General features: G+C 39.9%; 2 protein-coding genes across 2 annotated transcripts in view; one reads left to right on the top strand and one right to left on the bottom strand.

Moving 5' to 3' along the window:
* The window catches only part of LOC148131688 (uncharacterized), a 221946-nt gene that overhangs the window by 95320 nt on the left and 104257 nt on the right, over positions 1 to 22369 (bottom strand). The gene's annotated exons all lie outside the window — the stretch shown is intronic.
* Positions 12110 to 22369, top strand: part of LOC113426492 (uncharacterized) — an 807865-nt gene continuing 797605 nt past the window's right edge. The window contains exon 1 of the mRNA XM_087953082.1: positions 12110 to 12172. The gene's annotated coding sequence lies outside the window, so the exon portion shown is untranslated. The remainder of the gene's footprint in view (positions 12173 to 22369) is intronic.

The raw sequence follows: 22369 nt of genomic DNA, 5'->3' as shown, positions 1-22369 counted from the left end.
GCCATTTTGCCACACTGTGCACACTGTCATACAGAAGAGGGACAAATCTGTTTTGCTACCTTAACATAAGGGAAAAAATGTACAGTAGAAAATGTTCCTTTTGAATTATGTTACAATTACCAGTAGATTTTAACATGTAAAAATGGGTATTGTCAGTGTTGCTATGAACATTAGGGCAAGGCAAGATGCTCAGAGTTGCCTCAAACTGTGAGATGAGTATTAAGTTTAATAATAAATGAATTTAATAATAAAAAGGTAATGTAAAGCACATTTCCCAACTCTTTGTCAGTGATGATGACTCCATACATACAGTGGGTTTCTAGTGCACTACAATTATATGGTATACTTGGACTTCAGCAAGACATTTGACAAGATGAACTACAACTTACTTCTAGCTAATATAGAACAATGTGGGATAGACAAAACCTGCACCAGGTGGATTCGCAGTTGAGTGACAAACCACACTCATTCAATAGTCCTCAATGAAGTAGATCTACATGGAGAGAAGCATGCAGTTGGGTACCTCAAGGTTTGGTCTTGGGCCCAGTACTCTTCAACATCTTCATAAATGATCTAGATGAGGAGATAGAAGGGGAACTCATGAAATTTGCAGATGACACCAAGTTTGAAACTGAACAAGGAGAGATTTAACTTGGAAGTAAGGAGAAACTTTCTGACAGTGAGAACAATCAACCAATGGAACAGCTTGCCCTCGGAAGTTGTGGGAGCGCCATCACTTGAGACTTTCAAGAAGAGATTGGACTGCCATTTGTCAGAAATGGTGTAGGGTCTCCCGCTTGGGTGGGGGCTTGGACTAGATGACCTACAAGGTCCCTTCCAACTCTGATTATCTGTTATCTAGGTGGAAGAACCAATATTTTAGTAGACTCAAGATCCAGATTTCGAGAGACATGAGCATTGGGCCAACAAAATCGGCAGAGGTGAGAAAAGTAAGGTCTTACCCTTAGGTAGGAAAAACCAAACACACAGGTAGAGAATAGGTACCGTGTTTCTCATATAATAAGGCTGGGTCTTATTTTTTTTTGAGCTCCCGAAAAAATGGCTAGGCCATCTTTTGGGGGTGACTTAATTCCCCCCTTGCATCTTCAGGCAGGTGGCAACCGCTGGATGTTGACCTCGGCATTGGTGGGGCACTTCGTATCGGGGTCAATGCAGGCAGCACCATATCCGGGTGTGCAACAAAAGTATTTCCTAATGGCAAGCCCCCACCATTCCCCCATTTTACATGTTTTAATATAGGACTTAATTTGGGGGGAGGGGCTTAATTTCATTTCATGCCTATAAAACATGCTGGGACTTCCTATTGGGGGAGGCCGTATTGTTGGAGAAACAGGGTAGTACCTGGCTCAACAGTATTAAATGTGAGATGAATCTATCTAGGTGTCCTACTGGACAGGCGTGAGCCAGAAGTGTGCTGCAGCTGCTAAGAAAGGCCAATGAAGTCCTATGCTGCATCGACAGAGGGATTGTGTCATGAGAACAAGAGTACCGCTTCACACTATGCTAATGAGACCACACTTAGAATACTGCATCCAGTTCTGGTCACCACAATACAAAAAAAAATATTAAGACCCTGGAAAGTGCAAAGAAGAGCAACTATGATGATAAAGGGTCTGGACACTAAATTGTATGATAATCAGTTGAGGGAGCTAGAATAAGTAGACTATTGAATAGAAGGATTAGAAGGAACCATGGTAAGGGAGCTTTTAAGAAGTATTTAAGCTGTGCTTACTGTGGCATTCTGGGAAATGCTCAGGCTCACAAACCCTTCCATTTGGGAGAGAGCCATCCATTTGTATGCACTCATAATCCCGAATGCCTCCATCAGTCCCAGAGGAAGGGGATCTCCCAGTGCAGAAATATTTCACCACAATCCTTCACAATCCTTCTGGGTAACCCACCAGCTGGATAGGAGAATGATTATTTCCTCCCCACGATGCTTCCAGCAAATGACATTCAGTGCAAATGGCTTTTTTTCCTGGGTATAATACAGATAGTCCTCATTTACCATTTGCCTCATTTAGCAACCATTCAAGATTATTTGGATGGTATATAAAAAACAGTTTGGCAAACAATCTTTGCATTTACAACCATCACATTGTCCCCCAATCCTGTGATAGCCATTAACATGCTTCCCAACCAGCTTAAGGCAAAATTCATGTGGAAGACGGAAAATAAAACCAAAGGTAGCAGTCATTTGATGTCTCCCTTAATGTCCCTGTTGATTTGCTTAATGACCAGAAGAGGTCAAAAGCCTGTAAAGCAATTTGCCAGAATTGCCCGTCACTATTGTGGTCACTAAGTGAGGACTACCCGCCTTCATTCATCAGGCTTCATTCAGGCTTCTCCTTCCTGCGATTGATGGGGAGGAGACCAATGTGCAGTAGGGAGTCTCTCTGGGTGGCTTTCCTATTAGAGAGCTGGTGGGCTGCATGGGGAAGGTGCTGTTGCTGGACTAGGAGTGGGCCTCTCCCTCCTCAGCCATGAAAGGTCCCTCCACTTAGTGTAGTTCTTGCTTCTTGCATGGGGAGCTTCTTCCTCTTTTTCTGTGGTGATGATGAGTGAATCCTTGGAAGGCCCAAACAAACAAGTTAGGGATAACCATTATGGAGAAAGTCTGATTGATGTGATCACTGGAGTGAAAAAAATAACATGCATAATCAATAAAAAAAAATCCTGGAGCTGCCTTAAGTAGAGATTGGAAGGACATGGTTTTCAGCTTTATGTCATTAAATAGAGCACTATAGATGAGCAATGCCCATGCTAAACAACTGTAGAGCATTGGTAACTGAGGCATAAGGAGTTTAAACATTTGAACAGTAAATTCCTAGAGAGGATTTGGAGGAGAGGAGAACATCAGGAGAGCTTCTCTTCTGGCTCTCAAATGAGAAGGGGAATGCAAGGAGGGAGGCCCTCCTGGTCTTCCCAGGGTAGAAGCAGCATCTGAAAGGTGAGCTGAGCACAGGTGGAGGAGAGGCCAGAATCAAGTAAGGCTGTTTGGATTTCCCCAAGGTGTAAAAGCAGAGAAGCAACAAGGCTGAAACATGTCAGCTGCTACATATTCCTTCCCTCCCCAGATTGTATTCCCTTGCTGATGCAGGCTTTAAAATTGGTTCCTGCATTTTTTTTTTCTGTGTTGGGAGATTCCGGGTTGTGGAATAAGTTTCAGTCAGAATTCTGATTTGGTGAGACACCAGAGAACTCACACAAGAGAGAAACCATATAAAAATGTCTAGATTGTGGGAAACATTTCAGTCAAAATTCCAGCCTGGCAATACACCAGAGAACTCACACAGGAGAGAAAGCATATGAGTGAACAGATTGTGGGGAAAGTTTCTTTCGGAATTCAGATCTGGTGATACACCAGAGAAGTCACACAGGAGAGAAACTGTACGAGTGTCCAGATGGTGGAAAAGATTTTAGCACTAGGTCTAGTCTTTTTTTTGTGTGTATATGTTTTATTTGCAGTTTTCCTTTAACAACCAACATTTTTTGTGGCCAGTGTAATGTCTGGGTTAACATATTTTTCACACAGTACTCACAATAATAATACAATTGCATACACATTTTTCACCTTCCAATTTCTAACCTTAACGTGCTCATTATAATTATAATATATTCTTTTATGGATCAATATATATTCTACTATTTTCCCAATTTATATTTGTTTATTTTTCCCATTTGTTGGGGTTCTATATCTTCCTCCAAAAATATATGTAAACATCAATAACATTTCTTCTTTGTAAGCATCACTTTTCACTATTTCACTTAGCTCAGTTGCAAGAAGTGAAACACGATTTGATAGCCTTTATATAGTGATAACATCTTGCAAACGCTTTAGGTACAGACGGGACAAATGTGTTTTTCTGCTTTTTTCAGGAGATGGCAGTCAGATAAGCAACATCTGTGCCTGAAAAAGTGCCTAATAAAGGAGTTAAAACCATGGAGTACCGTAGTGCTAGAAAGGACTGGAGGAGTGGAGAAGCGCGGGGGAACTTCGTCTTCCTGATGACTCATAGGAGGAAGGTGGTGCTGTTCCCAGGATCGAAGCAGCAGCTGGCAGGTGAGTTGGGGGCAGCAGGTGGGAGGAGAGTCCGGGAGCAAGTCGGGCTGTTCGGTTCTCAACTTTGATGTACTTTCCTGGGAATGCGAGGGGAGAGGAATTGCCTGTGGCCATCTGTTTTGTCTCAGCTACAAAGGAACAAGCAAGCAACTTATTACCTTCTCAACTGAGTTCTCACAACAATAGAGTAGCAATAGAGTAGTCAATGTCTGGAATACTCTACCCGACTCTGTAGTCTCTTCCCCAAACCCCAAAAACTTTAACCTTAGACTGTCTACTATTGACCTCACCCCTTTCCTAAGAGGTCTGTAGGGGGCGTGCATAAGCGCACCAACGTGCCTACCGTCCCTGTCCTATTGTTTCTCTATTCTTTTATTTTTCTTATATGTACCCATCTCATGTATTCACAACTATGTATACACTTATACTTATTATCTTGTAAACAATTGACAAATCAAATAAATAACTAAATAAATAAATAAATAACAACTTCGCACCTGTGGATTGGCTCTCGCCTCGAACTGGACAGAGTGGATGGGTTTCTGCAACTTTTAACCTAAACCAGGGGTGTCCAACCTTGGCAACTTTAAGACTTGTGGACTTCAACTCCCAGAATTCCTCAGCCAGCTTTGGCTGAGGAATTCTGGGAGTTGAAGTCCACAAGTCTTAAAGTTGCCAAGGTTGGACACCCCTGACCTAAACGGTTCTGAGCAGGAACTTCAGATCCTGCCTTGCTCTACTTGCTATCACCGTTTCTCAATAAAAGTTTCTTTTTGAAATCCTGTTTCAAGAGTTCTGCTTTCCTGAAGAGAGAGGAGAGGCAAGTCCTTAAATTGTGTTTTTGACCAGAGGATCTCCAGGTTTATTCGCAACTCCTGTTGTGATCTCCTTCGTTTGGAGGTGCCTGCCTCCTTGTTAGTCTTTGATGGAGGGGGTGCGAGACCACCACCAAGGAACGGATACTTTTGTGGTTTCCCCCTTGGTGGGGAAATGTGAGAGAAAAAAATGGTACAGTACATAATGTTTCATTTCTAAAACAGCATTGCGTAAGAATCACGAATAGCTTTTGAGGAAAAAAAAAAGATCCTCCTAACCTTTTCCAATGTGCCTGCAATGTACGGAAATGAAAACATTGCTTTGCTTGTTTTCTTCATTATCTGTTATGGAGGAGCTCCTGTAAGGTCTTTTTAAAGATTTGATGAAGGCATAGCCACATGTTCTGAGGGCTTCCTTGTTGTGTTTTCATTCTTTTTCTCTCCCATTTTTGCTGGTTGGCAGGCCCTCAGCTCAGTGGTGTAGAGTTCTGATGACTCCCATTTTGTGCTCCAGTGGGTGGTGCAAATCTAAATATTGATCTGCGTGGGTGGGTTTTCTGTGAACTTCAATGTTAAAGTTTCTGACTATTTTCCTTCACATCTTCCCGTGTGAAACTGTTGTATCTTCCCACAGAGTTGATATGTTTGGTGATTGCTTTCAATTCCTGTGTTTTGATCTTGACCCAAGTATCATGTACCTATACTAGACAGTGGGTGGAGTTCCTGTGAAGGTAGCCTTAAGGCTTTGGTTTCGACTTCTTCCATGTAGCCACAGTGGGAGACACAGGTGAACCGATGACGCAGCCATGTTTCTATCTGTAGAAACCTTCGTTGTATTTAAAATAGGTAGTGGTCAAGCAGTGGTCCAGCATGGCACATATGTGGTCTGGGCTGAGGTTGGTTCTGTCACCTAAAGTGCTGTCTTGTAGCAGTCATTTTTTCACTACCATGACACCTTCAGTAGTTGGAATGAGTAATGTCAAGCTGCCACGCCCACCCCGGCCCACCAAGGTCAAACACAACCCTGATGCAGCCCCCAATGTAATTGAGTTTGACACCCCTGCCATAGGGCATAATCTTGCTTTTTAAAACAATGTTCAGAAACCACACCAGTGAGGACAAATTATATTTACTGGACACATATTTTTGAATAAAATAGGACAAGGAACAGAAGAAATTGAAGGACTTTGTGGTTGGCTGGGTACCATAAGAGTTCATTGCCAAGAGTGGTTTTTCTTTTTATTCCAATTCTGCAATTTTTCCTTTTGGGGGGGGAGGGGGAGATATTGGAGATGTCTGATGCATACAACAAAACTTCCAGAAAACAAGAAAGGGGGATAGTGGGTATCAATGTGAGGATAAAACTAATAATTTATCATGATTAAGAGAAGTACAGAGCAGAAATAAAAAAAATATTAATTGAATTTCAATATACAAAGAAGAAAAAAACATGAAAACTAACTAAAAGGAAATAGCAGAATACCCAACAAGATATCTCTTTTACAATAACAAAGAGATAAATTAGACCCCAAAAATTTACTAATATCCCATGTATCTAACAAAACTGAGCAAACTAAAAGACAATTAAACGCCAGAGGAGCTGGTCCATTCTTTAAATCCTGATTGTGACTCACAAATGATGTTGCCCAGTTGCAGGATATGTTGCACTGGTGGTCTCATGAGTAGAAGTATCAAGGCTCATTGGCTAACCTCAATTTGACCTCACAAACCCTGGAAGCTAAGAGCTAGGGCAGGTTTAGTAGCCATCCCTTAGAAATGGGCAGCCTGTAATTTTTAAAGGCAAACCATGACTGTGAAGAATGTAGGGGCTTGTGCTTACAACCTGACTGTAAGCTCACAGGAAGTACATCAAACACCTGAAAATTAATTGGCATGAAAAATTGGATACTGTAAATTTTCCCCCAGAAGTTTTTCCCAGGTTGTTAGACCTTCATGGTTGAAAGCTTTTGGGGGCCACTGAAGGAACCCTTTTCTGTTGCTTCTTTATCAATGCCTCCCCCCTTAGCATCAGAAAAAATAAAAACACCCATCAAGTCTCCCTGATCTGATCACCTTTTCATCTTTTGACAAAACACGTGTGTCCCACTCAAGTGTTTTGAAAAAAAAAAAAAAAGAGGGATTGTAGGAAGTTAGCACCTACCCCTCTCCTAGAAAAATGAAATATCCTAAGAAATATTAAAAAGGCAGAATATTCCCCCTAAAAGGGAAGTAGAAACAGAGAGGCAGAAGCTCACCCCTCACCTTTGTTAGTGGGAGGGCCATTAAGGCCTGGGCCAGAGTATTCTACATAACAAAGGCCTCTACCCATATCACCACCTGGCCTGGGAAGATTGCATCAGCCAGCACTCAGGTGAAGCCATGTGGTCCAGACAAAGCCTACAAAGTTAGCTAAGACCCCCGCCCCTGGGAGTCTGACAGCCAATGGGATACATTTCTTACACAGGAACAGGAAACACTAAGGTGGGGCCCGACAGTGGGTATATAACCAAGGGTCTCTCAGCATCTTGGCCCTTTCTTCTTTTCTTTCACCCAACATCTTGAAGCATGTGATCTTCCCTTTCACTTTGGAGCTCCAAGCCATGTGGTCCTGTCGACCATTAAACCATCTTTCCAAACAGCCTCCATGTTTCCAGTGTCTTTTCCCCCACTTGGAACTGAACCCAAAAGGATATTTCTTCCAACAGAAATGGAAAGATGGTTTAATGGTAGACAGGATCACATGCCTTGGAACTCTTGGGTAAAGAAAAGAGAAGAGATGCTGAGAGTTCCTGAGTTTTATGCCCTCTGTTGGGATTTGAATTTGAGCTTGTATACTGATTGGTTGTGAGACTCCCATGGGGCCATGCAGGGGCAACTCTGTAGGCTGTCCTGAGTTCCAGGCTTGGTTGAGCCTTGCTGGATGATGTAATGAAAGGGCTTTGGTATTCCTATTATGGGTCTGCCTGAAAGAGGTAGATCTTTGTTATGTAGAATAGACTGGCCCAGGCCTTAATGGTCCATTAGCAAAGGTAGGGAGGCCTCTGAGTTTCTACATCTGTTTTAGGGGAAATATTCTGCCTTTTTAATATATCCTAAAATATTTCATTTCTCTAGGAGAGGGGTGGGTATTAACTTCCAACACAACCATGTAACAAATTTAATAACTGCAGTGATTCACTTAACAAATGCGGCAAGAAAAGTAAAACTTACTTAACTAATTTCTCACTTAGCAACATAAATTTTGAGCTCAATTGTGGTCATAAGTTGAGGACTACCTGTATATGTTGAGGTTCTTATATTTCAGCTTCCTCCATACAACAGAGCTTAGATCCAATAGCTAAAAGGCCAGTATCACAATCCAACTTTTACTAGATCTGCATTAAAAATTGCAGCGTAGGGTGTCCTTGTAATAAAGTTAATCTGATGATCAGTCAGCCATGTGCTTTGGTAGAATATTCTATTTTTCCTTTTTTTTTAAAAAAAAAATGTATTTTAGAAATACATTTAAAATCTTCTCATTTTTTTTGAGAAGATTTTAAATGTATTTCTAAAAGGTATGATGAAGATCTTAAAACAGAAGGATTTTATGACAAATTGACTGACTTAGATAAGATTTTGACAGGTACTGATGAAAAGGTGATTAAAAAATTGTATGGTTATTTATTGGAAACTAAACTAGAGGAAGAACAAGTTCAAGAAACTATGATTGCTTGGGGGAAGAACTTTGGATATGGGATTGATCTAGAGAAATGGCAAAAATTGTGGTCTCAAAATTATAAAATGACAATGTCAACAGCATATAAAGAAAATTTGTATAAGATATTTTACAGGTGGCATTTCCCCCCGACAAGAATAGCAAGAATGTTCAAGAATAAATCCGAAAAATGTTGGAAATGTCATCAGATACCTGGCTCATATTACCATATGTGGTGGACTTGAGAGGATGCTAGAAAATACTGGACTAAAATCCACATGTGGTTGGAAAAAAATGACAAAGAAACATATAGACTTGAAACCAGAGATATTTTTATTGGGAATTTTACCTGATACATATAGTAAAGATTTAAAATATTTGATTGTAAATGTATTAACAGCGGCTAGGATGGTATTTGCTAAAAATTGGAAAAATGAGAAAATACCATTACAGGAGGAAATTATTAAGAAAATACTGGAATGTACTGAAATGAGTAGATTGACATTTGAAATCAGAGAACAAGAAGATAAACAATTTTATAAAATTTGGGACCTTTTCTATCAATGGTTAGATAATAAAATACAATAATAGAATACCTAGAATTTTAGAAAATAATGAATATATAAAGATGTATTTCTTTTTCTTTTTTGTTTATCATATTTATAAAATGTTTTCAGGATAGATTTGGGAGGATTATATGAATTGTTATAAAATAAATTAAGTAAATTATAGTTATCTCGCAAAGTATGAATGAATAAAATTATAGCCAAATGATTGTTTAATAGTGATACTAGGGTATTCAATTTTTGATTGATAATATGAGTTAGCATGCAATGTAACTGTAATTGAGACTATGAAATCGATACACAAAAAATTTGTAAACCAACCGACACACTGCTTGTACATCTATGAAAGAAAGCTGGATGTTTTTATGTTTTGTTTGTTTTTGTTTGTCTTTAAAAACCAATAAAACTTTTTTTTTTTTTTAAATACATTTAAAATACGTTTAGAAATAGTAATTGTGAGAGGGATCTTGGAGTCCTAGAAGATCATGGGTGTCAAACCTGATCATGTCACATGATGTATTGTGACATATCGCAACTTTTGGGGCCTGCGTGTGACATATCTGGTCTGCCGGCCACTAGTTTAACAGGCCTGTAGTAGACAATCATTGAGCCAACAGTGTGTTGCAGCTGCCAAAAAATCCAATGCAGTTCTAGGCTGTATTAACAGAGGAATAGAATCAAGATCACGTGAAGTGTTTATACCACTTTATAAAGCCTTGGCAAGGCCACACTTGGAATACAGCATCCAGTTTTGGTCACCACGATGTAAAAAAAGTGTTGAGACTCTAGAAAGAGTGCAGAGAAGAACAACAAAGATAATCAGGGGACTGGAGCATAGGTGGTATTCAGGTTCTGCCTCCTGAGTCCCAGCTGATCGGCTGGGTCTTCTTTTTGTTGCCCTGCACAGGAGAACAGAGCTGGAAAGCAGGTTAGTGGGATGGGAGAAGGAATAGAGATTTTGCAGTAACCTTCCCCTGCCACGCCCAGCAAGCCACGCTCACAGAACCGGTAGTAAAAAGTTTTGAATCTCACCACTGGACTTAGCTAAAACATATGAAGAAGGGTTGCTGGAATTGGGTAGGTCTTAATTTAATGAAAAGAAGGACCAGGAGTGACATGATAGCAGTGTTCTGGTAACTCAGGGGTTGCCACAAAGAAGAGGGAGTCAAGCTATTCTCCAAAGCACCTGAAAATAGGACAAGAAGCAATGGATGGAAACTAATTTAGGAGAGAAACTGAGAAGGTATTTTCTGACAGATAGAACAAATAATCAGTGGAACATCTTGTCTCCAGTAGTTGTGGATGTTCCAACATTGGAAGTTTTAAAGAAGATGTTGGATAACCATTTGTCTGAAATGGTATAGGGTTTCTTGCTGAAGCAGGGGATTGGGCTTGAAGACCTCCAAGGTCCCTTCCAACCCGTTCTGTCCTGTTCTGTTATAGTCTATTCTTTCTTCTACTATATATTGACAATTGCCCGCTTTTTCTTATCCCTGCTGCATATTTTCCACTGTCTGTGACCTAATGGAGACTTCCCAGCAAGTAAATTTACAGAATTTGCACATGGCATTTAACATTTAATGGTTGTTATACAATTTCCTCCTTCAGGATACAGATAATCAGAGTTGGAAAGGACCTTGTAGGTCATCTAGTCCAACCCCCCGCCCAAGCGGGAGACCCTACACCATTTCTGATAAATTGGCAGTCCAATCTCTTCTTGAAAGTCTCAAGTGATGGCGCTCCCACAACTTCCGAGGGCAAGCTGTTCCATTGGTTGATTGTTCTCTCTGTCAGAAAGTTTCTCCTTACTTCCAGGTTAAATCTCTCCTTGTTCAGTTTCCATCCATTATTCCTTGTCTGGCTTACAGGAGCTTTAGAAAATAGCTTGACCCCTCCCTGTGGCAGCCCCTCAAATATTGGAAGACCGCTATCATGTCTCCCCTGGTCCTTCTCTTCACTAGACTAGCCAAGCCCAGTTCCTGCAACCGTTCATTGTATGTTTTCGTTGTATGTTTTAGCCTCCAGTTCCCTAATCATCCTGGTTGCTCTTCTCTGTACTTTTTCTAGAGTATCAACATTTTTTTTATAATGTGGTGACCAAAACTGGATGCAGTACTCTAGGTGTGGTCTTACTAAGGCTTTATAGAGTGGTATTAGTACTTCCGTTGATCTTGATTGTATCCCTCTGTTAATACAACTTAGGATTGCATTAGCTTTTTTGGCGGCGGCTGCACACTGCTGGCTCATATTTAGCTGGTTGTCCACTAAGACTCCAAGATCCCTCTAATCAAATTTCATGCTAGGAGATCTTGGAGGCAGCCCTGGCCAGCAGGAGTGAAGCTGGCTCCCGTGGAGCATCTCTCCTGATGCTGTTGCCATGTCCTAAATCCTTGGGAGCCACATTAAATAAGTCATAAAGTTTTAGGCGGCAAAGAGGTTTTGATCTCCACTGAGAGACACCCCCAAGAAAGCTTATTCTGTAATTCTGTTTTTTTTAAAAAAAAATCATAAACTTTTCGGGCTGAGCACATCACTAATCTTTGTAAGCTAAGTAGTCTCACATTTCACTTGACTCAGTTGCAAAGGTTGGTTGCTAGAAGTCAAAACCAAGCATTTAAACCAGGGGTCTCCAAACTTGGCAACCCTAACCCTAACCTGGCTAAAGAATGCTGGGAGTTGAAGTCCACAAGCCTTAAAGTTGCCAAGTTTGAAGACCTCTGATTTAAACAGTGAAAACATCTTGCAAACGCCTTAAGTAGTAGAGATGGGTCACATCTGTTTCTCTGCCTCCTATCTGGAGATGGCAGTCAGTGTTAGACAACATCTGTGCCTGAAAAGTGCAGAATGAAGGAGTTAAAACCATAGAGTACCTACCGTATTACTAGAATTGGTAGAATTGTGGGGGGGTGGAGAGAAGGACAGAGGGATTTCCTCTTCCGGAGGACTCATGGGAGGAAGACGGTGTGCCGAACGGCTTTTGTGCTCTTCCCAGGGTCGAAGCAGCAGCTGGAAGGTGAGTTGGAGGCAGCAGGTGGGAGGAGAGTCCGGGACCAAGTCGGGCTGTTCGGTTCCCTCCACGGCCTGGAAGCAGAGAAGCAACTGGGCTGAAGTGTGTCAGCTGCAGGTTCCCTCCCTCCCCAAATTTAAGCCCACCGGTGGCTGCAATTTTCCTTCTGATGAGAAGATTTTAAAAACCTCTTTTAAGTTCAGGCTGTTTCTCCATCACTAGAGGAGTGTTGCAGAGGAACGTCGTTGGAAGGATCCCTGGAGGTCATCTATTCCAACCCCCTGATCGAGCAGGAGACCCAACATCATTTCAGAGAAATGGCTGTCCAGTCTCTCTTTCAAAGCCTCCAGTGATGGAGCACCCACAACTTCTGAAGGCAAACAGTTCCCACTGGTTTGTTCTGGGTGTCAGGAAATTTCTTCTTAGTTGTAGGTTGCTTCTCTCCTTCGTTAGTTTCCATCCATTTGTCCTGCCTTTGGCTGCTTTGGAGAATAGGGTGACCCCCTCTTCTTTGTGGCAACCCCTCAATTATTGGAACACCGCTATCATGTCTCCCCTAGTTCTCCTCCTCACTAGACAAGCCATTCCCAGTTCCTGCCACTGCTCTTTACTTATTTCAGCCTCCAGCCCCCTAATCCTCCTTGCTGCTCTTCCATGGTCTCTTTATGGAGTGTCAACACCCTTTTTATATTGTGGTGATCAAAACTGGATGTAGTATTCCAGGCGTGGTCTTACCAAGGCTTTATAAAGTGGTACTAATACTTCATGTGATTTTGATTCTATGCCTCTGTTTATATAACCAAAGATTATATTAGCTTTTTTTGGCTGCTGCTTCACACTGCTGACTCATGTATAAGTGATCGTCCACTAAGACTCCAAGGTCCCTCTCACAGTTACTGTTTTGGAGCCAGGTTTCGCCTAATCTGTATTTGTTCCTTAGTTTTTTTCTGCCCAGGTGTAAAACTTTGCTTTTCTCCACATTAAATTTCATATTGTTGGATAGGGCCCACTGTTGAAGTCTGTCAAGATCTTTTAGAATAGAATTCTTTATTGGCCAAGTGTGATTGGACACACAAAGGAATTTGTCTTGGTGCAAATACTCTCAGTATACACAAAAGAAAAGATACATTCATCAAGAGTCAAAAATCATAAGGTACAACACAATGATAGTCATAGGGTACAATAAGCAATCAAATCATACTAGGAAACAGTCAATATAGATAGTAAGGATACAAGTGACAAAGTTACAGTCATACAGTCACAAGTGGGAGGGGAATGATGAGAAGATTAATAGTAATAGTAGTGCAGACTTTGTAAATAATTGGACAATGTTGTGGGAATTTTTTGTTTAGCAGAGGGATGGCTTTAAGGAAAAAACTGTTCTTGTGTCTACCGTATTTGCCGGCGTATAAGGCGACTTTTTGCCCTAAAAAACATGCCTCCAACTGGGGGTCGTCTATACGCCGGGTCGTCACGTGCGGCCAGTCAGGGCTCCTCCCTGCAACCGGAGCCCTGAGGAGACCGGCTTCAGCGCTCCCGTCTTCCCTTTGCTTTCAAAGGTAAGCGAATTATTTTACAAAGCCTCCCTGCCCGAGAGGGCAGCCCGATGGGAAGCTAATTTCCCGGGGCCTCTTCGTTCCTCCCGACCTCCCTACACTGCGCGCCTCTGACGCGCCGGTCCTCAGCCCAGCGAACTTTTCCACCTCAAAGAAAGGCCAGGCGGGAGCCGCTCGCAGCGCGAAACAGCCACCACCCTTAGCCCGACGCGGGAGAACAGGCGAGGTTGGCGCCCGCCAGCCCGTCCTTCCTGCCTTTGGGCACCTGCACGGAGCGCCTCCCGGCTCGGTTTCCCCTACCGGCGGGTCCTCCTTTCGTGCGGAGGGCTGCGGGAAGCGCTCGCCCGAGAGGATCTCTCCCTCTCTCTCCCCGCCAAAGGTCAACATCTGCGCTGCAGAGGAGAGGGCTGCAGCGATTCCTCCTGCTTGCTGAGTGGTGGGAAGCCGTGGCCCGCCCGTGCGGGATTTGGCAGCGAGGGGCAGGAGGAGGCACGCACACACTCGCGGCTCACTTTCCCAGCTCTGCCCAACCCTTATGGCTCTGGCGCGGCCCTGGCAGGATGAGCGGAGGGTCCAGCGGGGAGCGCTCGCTGCCCGCCAGGGCAGCGCCCAGAGCCATAAGGGTTGGGCAGAGCTGGGAAGTGAGCAGCGTGTGGGTGTGCGTGCCTCCTCCTGCCCTGGTTGCCAAATCTGCACGCGAAGCGGGCCAGCGGCTTCCCCACCACTCAGCAAGCAGGAGGAACCGGCTGCAGCCCTCCTCTGCAGCGCAGATGTTGACTTTGCGGGAGAGGGAGGAGAAGATCCTCTCGGGCGGCGCCTTCCCGCACCCCCTCCGAAAGGAGGACCGCGCCGTAGGGAGAAACCGAGCCGTGGAGGCGCTCGTGCGTGCCTCAAAAGGCAGGGAAGGACGGGCTGGCGGCGCTAACCTCGCCTCGTTCTCCCAGCGTCGGGCTAAGGGTGGCTGTTTCATGCGGCGTGCTCCCGCCTGGCCTTTCTTTGGTGGAAAAGGTCACTGGGCTGAAGGGACTGGCGCGTCAGAGGCGCGCAGTGTAGGGAGGTCGGGAGGAACGGAAGAGGCCCCGGAAATTAGCTTCCCACGTTGGGTTGGGCTGCCCTCTCGGGCAGGGAGGCTTTGTAAATAATTCGCTTTACCTTCAGCAAAGGGAAGACGGGCGGCAGCAAGGGAGAAGGGAAAGCAACGGTGGAAGGTCTCCCGATATGAAGTGCCCCCACCAAGCATGCAGGCAGCACCATATCTGGGCATGCAACAAAAGTACTTCCTAAGAGGCCGGCCTCCGCTCGCACCGCCTCCAAGTGGGGGGGTAGTCTTATACGGCAAGTATATAACAAACTCTATATTTTGAGTGGAAATGTTGGGGGTCGTCTTATACGCCCAGTCGTCTTATACGCCCGGCAAATACGGTAGTTGTTCTGGTGTGCAGTGCTCTATAGCATCGTTTTGAAGGAAGGAGTTGAAACAGTTTATGTCCAGGATGTGAGGGGGCTGTTAATATTTTCACAGCCTTCTTTTTGACTCTTTTTGGATCCTGAGCTTGTCTTCCGGGGTGCTGGGTATTCCTGCCACTTTAGTGTCATCTGCAAATTGAATTTCTCCTTCAATACCCTTATCTAAACCATTGATGAAGATATTGAAGAGTACTGGGCCTCAGCAGAACCTTGCGGTATCCCACTGCTTACTTCCCTCCATGTGGTATTATTAAGGACTATTCGTTGAATATGATTTGTCAGCCAGTTATGAATCCATCTGGTGGTGATGCTATTTAACCCACTTTTTTTCTAGCTTACCAAGAAGTAGATTGTTGTCTACTTTGTCAAATGCCTTGCTGAAGTCTAAATCCACAGCATTTCGCTGGTCTACTTTGTTGAAGAATGAAATAAGATTGGTTTGACTTAGCGGCGATTTTTTCTTTAAGAATGTCAAAGTGAGGCTTGGCTTTTTATTTTTACTTTTTTTTTCTCTTCATTGAACTTCTATTGCGATCTAGTTAATCAGATTGGTTTTTTCTTTTATATTTACTTGCTCTCTTTTCTCCTTTTTGACTGTTTATATTTTATAAAATAGAGGCCCCCTTTAGTATCTTTTTAAAAATATACATATATATATATATATATATATATATATATATATATATATATATATACATACATACATACATACATACATACATACATACATACATACTTTTTCTTTCTTTTAGGCTTTTTTTAGGGGGAAAGAAGGGGGAGTGGTTTTAAGAAACTTTGCAACACTGCCAACTAGAGGTTTGAAAATATTTTATTTGAAGTTGAGAGCTGGGGAAAAAAATTATTCTCAAGGCCACTGGAAGCGATAAGATAGAGGGAAGAGCACTGGAGGATGTTTATACAGGTGCTCTTTGGGACTTCTATTATCAATTGAATATTTGAAGCTTGGCTTTGAAATTTGTGGAGAAGCCAAATAAGAGCCTTGGATAAATAAAAGGCAGTGTGTGCTTTTTTTTTTTTTTTTAATTAACTGTTTTATCCCTCCCCTCCAACCCCACAGTATTTTGTAATATTGGTATACTTATTTTTTATTTTACCTCATTTTTATTTTTTTTAAAGGGGAAGCCTCAGAATATTTGTTTTTCGTTTTTATTTTTTTCATTGGGATATTTGCCTCTTTATCTCTACTTTTGACTTATTTTTATGGCTATTTTCCATTTTTTGAGGTCTTTCAATTGGATTAAGGTGGGAAGAACCTGAAGAACTTTTTTTCCTTTTTCTTTGTTTATTATTTTTTAATATTGTTGGGCTTTATTTTGTCTTTTTTCCTCTTTATTTTTAATTTTTACTTTTGAATTATAATTGAGTATTTCACAATTGGATTAAGGTCTTGAAGAACCTGAAGAATTTCTCTTTTTTAATTTTGGGCTTTTTACTTTTTACTGGGTTTTTTTTTTTTTTTTTTGGTGTTTTCCTTTTTCCTAATTGGATTACAATTGGTTACCTTATTAATTGGATTAAAAGAGCCGGAAGACTCTGAGCTACGGAATGAGTAAGAAAATTTTACCTTCGGGCATTTCAACTTCTGCTCCTGTCTCCCCATCATCTGGAGGACGACTTTCAATAATGGCGAAGCAAGATAAAGCACAAGTGGATTTAACGATGGTTATGCAAGGAATACAAGAACTTAAAATGAGTATTGAACAAAGAATGGAGAGTATTGAACAAAGAATTGGGAAGATTGATGAAAAATTTGAAAGTGTTCAACAAATGATGGTGAAACATGATGAGAGAATCCAAAAAATAGAAGAGAAAGACAAGCAAAGAGATGACACAATTGGAAATATTAAACGATTAAAGCTCTAGAAGATGACCATAAAAAACTGGAAAAAGAATTACAGAAAACGCCACAGAAAAAAGATATTAAACTTAAAATGGATATAATCAAACATAAAATGGATCAAGTAGAGAAAGAAGAACTGGCACAAAAAATTAGAAGTGCTAAACAGAACTATATTGAAGATGCAAATAGGCCAGGTAGATGGTTAGCATATAAATTGAGAAAAGAGAAAGAATCAAGGAAAATATTACAGTTAATAGACGATCAAGGTCAAATTTGTTATGGTAATAAAGAGAAAAAGGCAATCATTCGAGACTTCTATGGACAATTATATAAACAGGAGGATCTTGATGAGGAAAAAATTAAACAGTATTTACAAAATGCTAACCTACCTAAGATACCTGATGAAACTGGGAAAATGTTAGAAAGTGCTATAACAATGATGGAATTAACCGAAGCACTCAACAGATAGAACAATGGAAAAGCACCAGGACCAGATGGTCTCCCGGCAGAATTTTATAAAACATTACAAGAATCGTTGAGCACTTCACTGTTAGAAGTCATGAATGAAGTTATGATAAACAAGAAAATACCTAAAACATGGTCAGAAGTTTATATTACACTTATCCCAAAAGAAGGGGTTGACCCATTACAAATTAAGAACTATAGACCTATTTCCTTATTGAATGCAGACTATAAAATCTTTGCTTCAGTCTTGGCAGAGAGGCTTAAAAAATACTTAAACAACTTTATTCACCCTGATCAGAATGGATTTTTACCAAAGAGACAAATTAAAGACAATATGAGGGTAATCCTGGACACATTGGAATACTACGAGGCGCACCCTGAAAAACAAATGGCTTTGATATTCTTAGATGCCCAAAAGGCATTTGATAATGTGAATTGGAGATTTATGTTATTATTATTGGAACAGATGGGCTTTGCTAGAAAATTTATCCAAGCAATAGAAGCCATATATTATAAGCAAACGGCAAAAGTAATGATAGATGGAGAATTTACAGACTCTATTAATATTAAAAAAGGTACAAGATAAGGATGCCCATTATCTCCTTTGTTATTTGTATTGACCTTGGAAGTGTTAAATAGAAATATTAGAGAGGATATAAACATAAAAGGAATGAAAGTTAAAAAGGAGGAATTTAAATTGCAAGCCTTTGCAGACGACTTGGTCTTTATTTTGGAAGATCCTCTAGAGACAGCTTTAAAACTATTGGAAAAGATAGAGATGTATGGTGAGATGGCTGGCTTGAAAATAAATAAAGACAAAACAAAGATTCTGACAAAGAACATGTTATTAAGACAAAGAGAAGAGCTGGCAGACCTATTGAAAATTCAAGTTACGAACAAAGTTAAATATTTGGGGATATATTTGATGTCAAGATGTACTACACTGAAAGAGAATAACTATATTAAACTTAAACAGCAGATAGCATCTGATCTGAAAAAATGGGAAAACCTACAATTGTCATTGATAGGTAGAATTTCAACAATTAAGATGAATATTTTACCCAGAATTTTATATTTGTTCCAAACAATACCAGTTAGGTTAGGTAAGGATTACTTTGAAGAATTAAATAAAATTGTGTTGAAGTGTATATGGCAAGGTAAGAAAGCGAGAATAAAATTAAAACTCTTACAGGATGCTAGAATTAGAGGAGGATTTGGCCTTCCTAATTGGGAGTTGTATTATCAAGCTGCAAACTTAATGTGGGCTAAAGAATGGATAACGTTAAGAAAGACTAGATTGTTGACATTAGAAGGACATGATTTATTATTGGGTTGGCATGCTTTTCTATGGTATAAGGGAACTAAATCACAGGGTTACTTTAGAAGGCATTATATACGGGAATCGTTATGGTTGAATTGGGAGAAAATTAAGAAACAATGTTATTTGAAAATCCCAGTTTGGTTATCAACTATTGAAGCTTTTTCTTATCCTATAACCTATAAGAAGGAACAAACAGTTAGATATGGGGAATTACTAGATGAAAAGGGTGAACTTAAAACGATGCAAAATTTAGAAGAACAAGGTATAAAGATGAATTGGTTTTCATATGCGCAAATACATTCAAGGTATCTTAAAGATTCTAAAATGGAAGGATTTTATGATAAATTCACTGATTTTGACAGGTACTGATGAAAAAGTGATCAAAAAAGTATATAATTATTTGTTGGAAATTAAATTAGAGGAAGAACAAGTTAAAGAAATAATGATTGCTTGGGGGAAGAATTTTGGATATGGGATTGATTTAGAGAAATGGCAAAAATTGTGGTCTCAAAATTACAAAATGACAATGTCAACAGCATATAAAGAAAATTTGTATAAGATGTTTTACAGGTTAATTTATTTCCCCCGACAAGAATTGCAAGAATGTTCAAGAACAAATATGAAAAATGCTGGAAATGTCATCAGATTCCTGGCTCATATTACCATATGAGGAGGCCAGGAAATACTGGACTAGAATTCGCATATGGTTGGAAAAAATGACAAAGAAACATATAGATTTGAAACCAGAGATTTTTTTATTGGGAATCTTACCTGATACATATAATAAAAAATTAAAATATTTGATTGTAAACGTATTAACAGCGGCTAGGATTGTATTTGCTAAAAATTGGAAGAGTGAGAAAATACCATTAGAGGAAGAAATTATTAAGAAAATACTGGAATGTGCTGAAATGAGTAGATTGACATTTGAAATTAGAGAACAAGAAGATAAACAATTTTATGAAGTTTGGGATCTTTTTTATCAATGGTTAGATAATACAATATAATAATAGAATATTTAGAAACCTAGGAAATAACGAATATACATTTTTTTTGGTTTTGATAACATTTTTAGAATATTTTATTAAGATAGACTTGGTATGATTTTACGATCTGTTATAAAATAAATTAACTAAATTATAGTTATCTCGCTTAAGTATGAATTAGTAAAATTATAGTCAAATGATTGTTTAATAATGATATTAGGATATATAATTGTTGATTGATAATATGAGTTATTATGTAACATAATTATTATGATGACTATGAAATGGATGCACAAAAAGGAGTGGTAAACCAACCGATACACTGTCTGTAAATTTATGAAGAATGATGATGTTTTTATGTTATGTTTTATGTTTTATGTGTTTTTGTTTGTTAAAATCAATAAAACTTTTACTAAAAAAAAAAAAAAAAAGATTGGTTTGGCATTATCTGTTTTTAACAAACCTGTGCTGGATATTAGTTACATTTTTTTTGTTTCTAGATGTTTTTTAATTATTTCTTTCCAGTATTTTCTCAGGTATCGATGGTAGGCTGATTGGTCTGTAGTTTCCTGGGTCTACTTTTTTCCCCTTTTCTGAAGATGGGAACCACATCAATTCTTTTCCAATCCTCTGGTATTTCCCCAGTGCTCCAAGATTTTTTAAAGATATGATACAATGGTTATAGAACAGAATAGAATAGAATTCTTTATTGGCCAAGTGTGATTGGACACACAAGGAATTTGTCTTGATGCATATGCTCTCAGTGTACATAAAGAAAAATAAAATATATTTGTCAAGAATGATAAGTTACAACACTTAGTGATAAGCATAGGATACTAACAAGCAATCAAATCATACTAGGAAACAATAAAAACAATATAAGTTGTAAAGATACAAGCAACATGGATATAGCCATAAATGGGAAAAGATATAGATACTACCGTAATGTTATGAGATAACATCTGCCAGCTCTTTCAGAACTCTGGGATGTAATCCATCAGGTCCTGGTGATTTGTATTCATCAGGGACAGGTGTTCTCTTACCATTGTCTTGCTTATTTTAATTTTTATTTCTAATCTGTCTTTTACAGTTTTTGATAGGTTGGACGAGTGTCCTTTTGTGTGAAGACTGATGCAAAGAATGAGTTAAGCAGCTCTGCTTTCTCTCCACTGCCTGTTACTTGCTTGCTATCTTCTCTCTTTAGTGGACTGACTGTTTCCTTGACATTTTCTTAGTTTTGTTATTTATATGTTGAAACTTTTTATTATCTTTGACTTTTGTTGCAAGTCTTTGTTCATTGTGAGCCTTTGCTTTCCTGACTTCATCTTTGCAGATTCAGGCTATCTGCTGATATTCTGCCTTAGTTACTGTTTGTGTCCCTCTTTCCACTTTTTGTACTTATCCTTTTCGTCTTTCAGCTTATCAGAGAGAGATCTCTGCAACCATGCTGGTTTCTTGTTGGATTTCTTGCTTTTCCTTTTTAGTGGTATAGTTTGACTGGGCTTATATGATCATATATTTCTCAGTGTTTCCCAGGCTTCTTGAGTTGTTTTCCCCTTTAGGATTTTTATCCATTAAATGTTGCTTAGGGTCTCTTTGACTTAGAACAGCTTTTCTAAAGTTTAAGACACTGGGTGGATTATATTCCATTGCTTGTGTTTGCATTATATTGAATTTCAGTAAGACGTCACTCTCTCCCAAGGTTCCGACAACTTCAACTCCTTCTATCACTTCTTCTCTATTAGTAAGAATTAGGTCCAGTATAGTTTTTCCTCTAGTTCCCTCCTCTACCTTTTGGATGATAAAGTTGTCAGCTAAGTTGGTTAGGAATCTGTTCGATCTCCCACTTGCTGCAGAGTCTGTCTCCCAGTTGATATCAGGTTAGTTCAAGTCTCCCATTACTATTGTGGTATTTTTCCTACATACATTTTTTAATTGATTAGCAAAGAGTTCATCTATTTCTTCTGCTTGGTTGGGTGGTCTGTAGTACACACCTATAGCAAAGTCATTTCCCACCCTTTTATATTGACCTATATGGATTCTAGGAGGTTTTTATCCTTGGTTTTGTGTATTTATGTAGAGATGTAGTGATCTTTTATATATAATGCAACTCTACCTCCTCTTTTGTTTGGTCTGTTTCTTCTGAATAGTTTGCATCCTTCTGTCAGTACATTCCAGTCATGAGATTCCTCCCACCAAGTTTCAGTAATGACAACTATATCATATCTGCCATCATGTACTAATAGTTCAAGTTCACCTTGTTTGTTCCCTAAACTTTGAGCGTTAATATATAGGCTTTTGAGTCCTTTATTGGTCTTGGATATGTTTCTTTTATCTCCTACTTTGTAACTGGGATTTCCATCCTTTCCATCACTCTCTGTTTCATTATGTTTTTATTTTTACTCACGTCCTCCTTGTGTTTGGTTATCTAGTGGTTTTTGCTTGGAATAGGTCTCAGAGATTGGGGCCCTCTCCCCCTCAATTTTAGTTTAAAGCACTTTGGATAAGATGAGGCAGTCATTTTCTGAATATACTGTTTCCAGTTCT

This window comes from Notechis scutatus, chromosome 2 (assembly GCF_049901735.1).
Source record: "Notechis scutatus isolate UNSWTSFEM ecotype Mainland chromosome 2, rNotScu1.2, whole genome shotgun sequence".
Taxonomy (NCBI): domain Eukaryota; kingdom Metazoa; phylum Chordata; class Lepidosauria; order Squamata; family Elapidae; genus Notechis; species Notechis scutatus.
The sequence above is the reverse complement of the archived record's forward strand: the minus strand, read 5'-3'. Positions and strand labels throughout refer to the sequence as shown.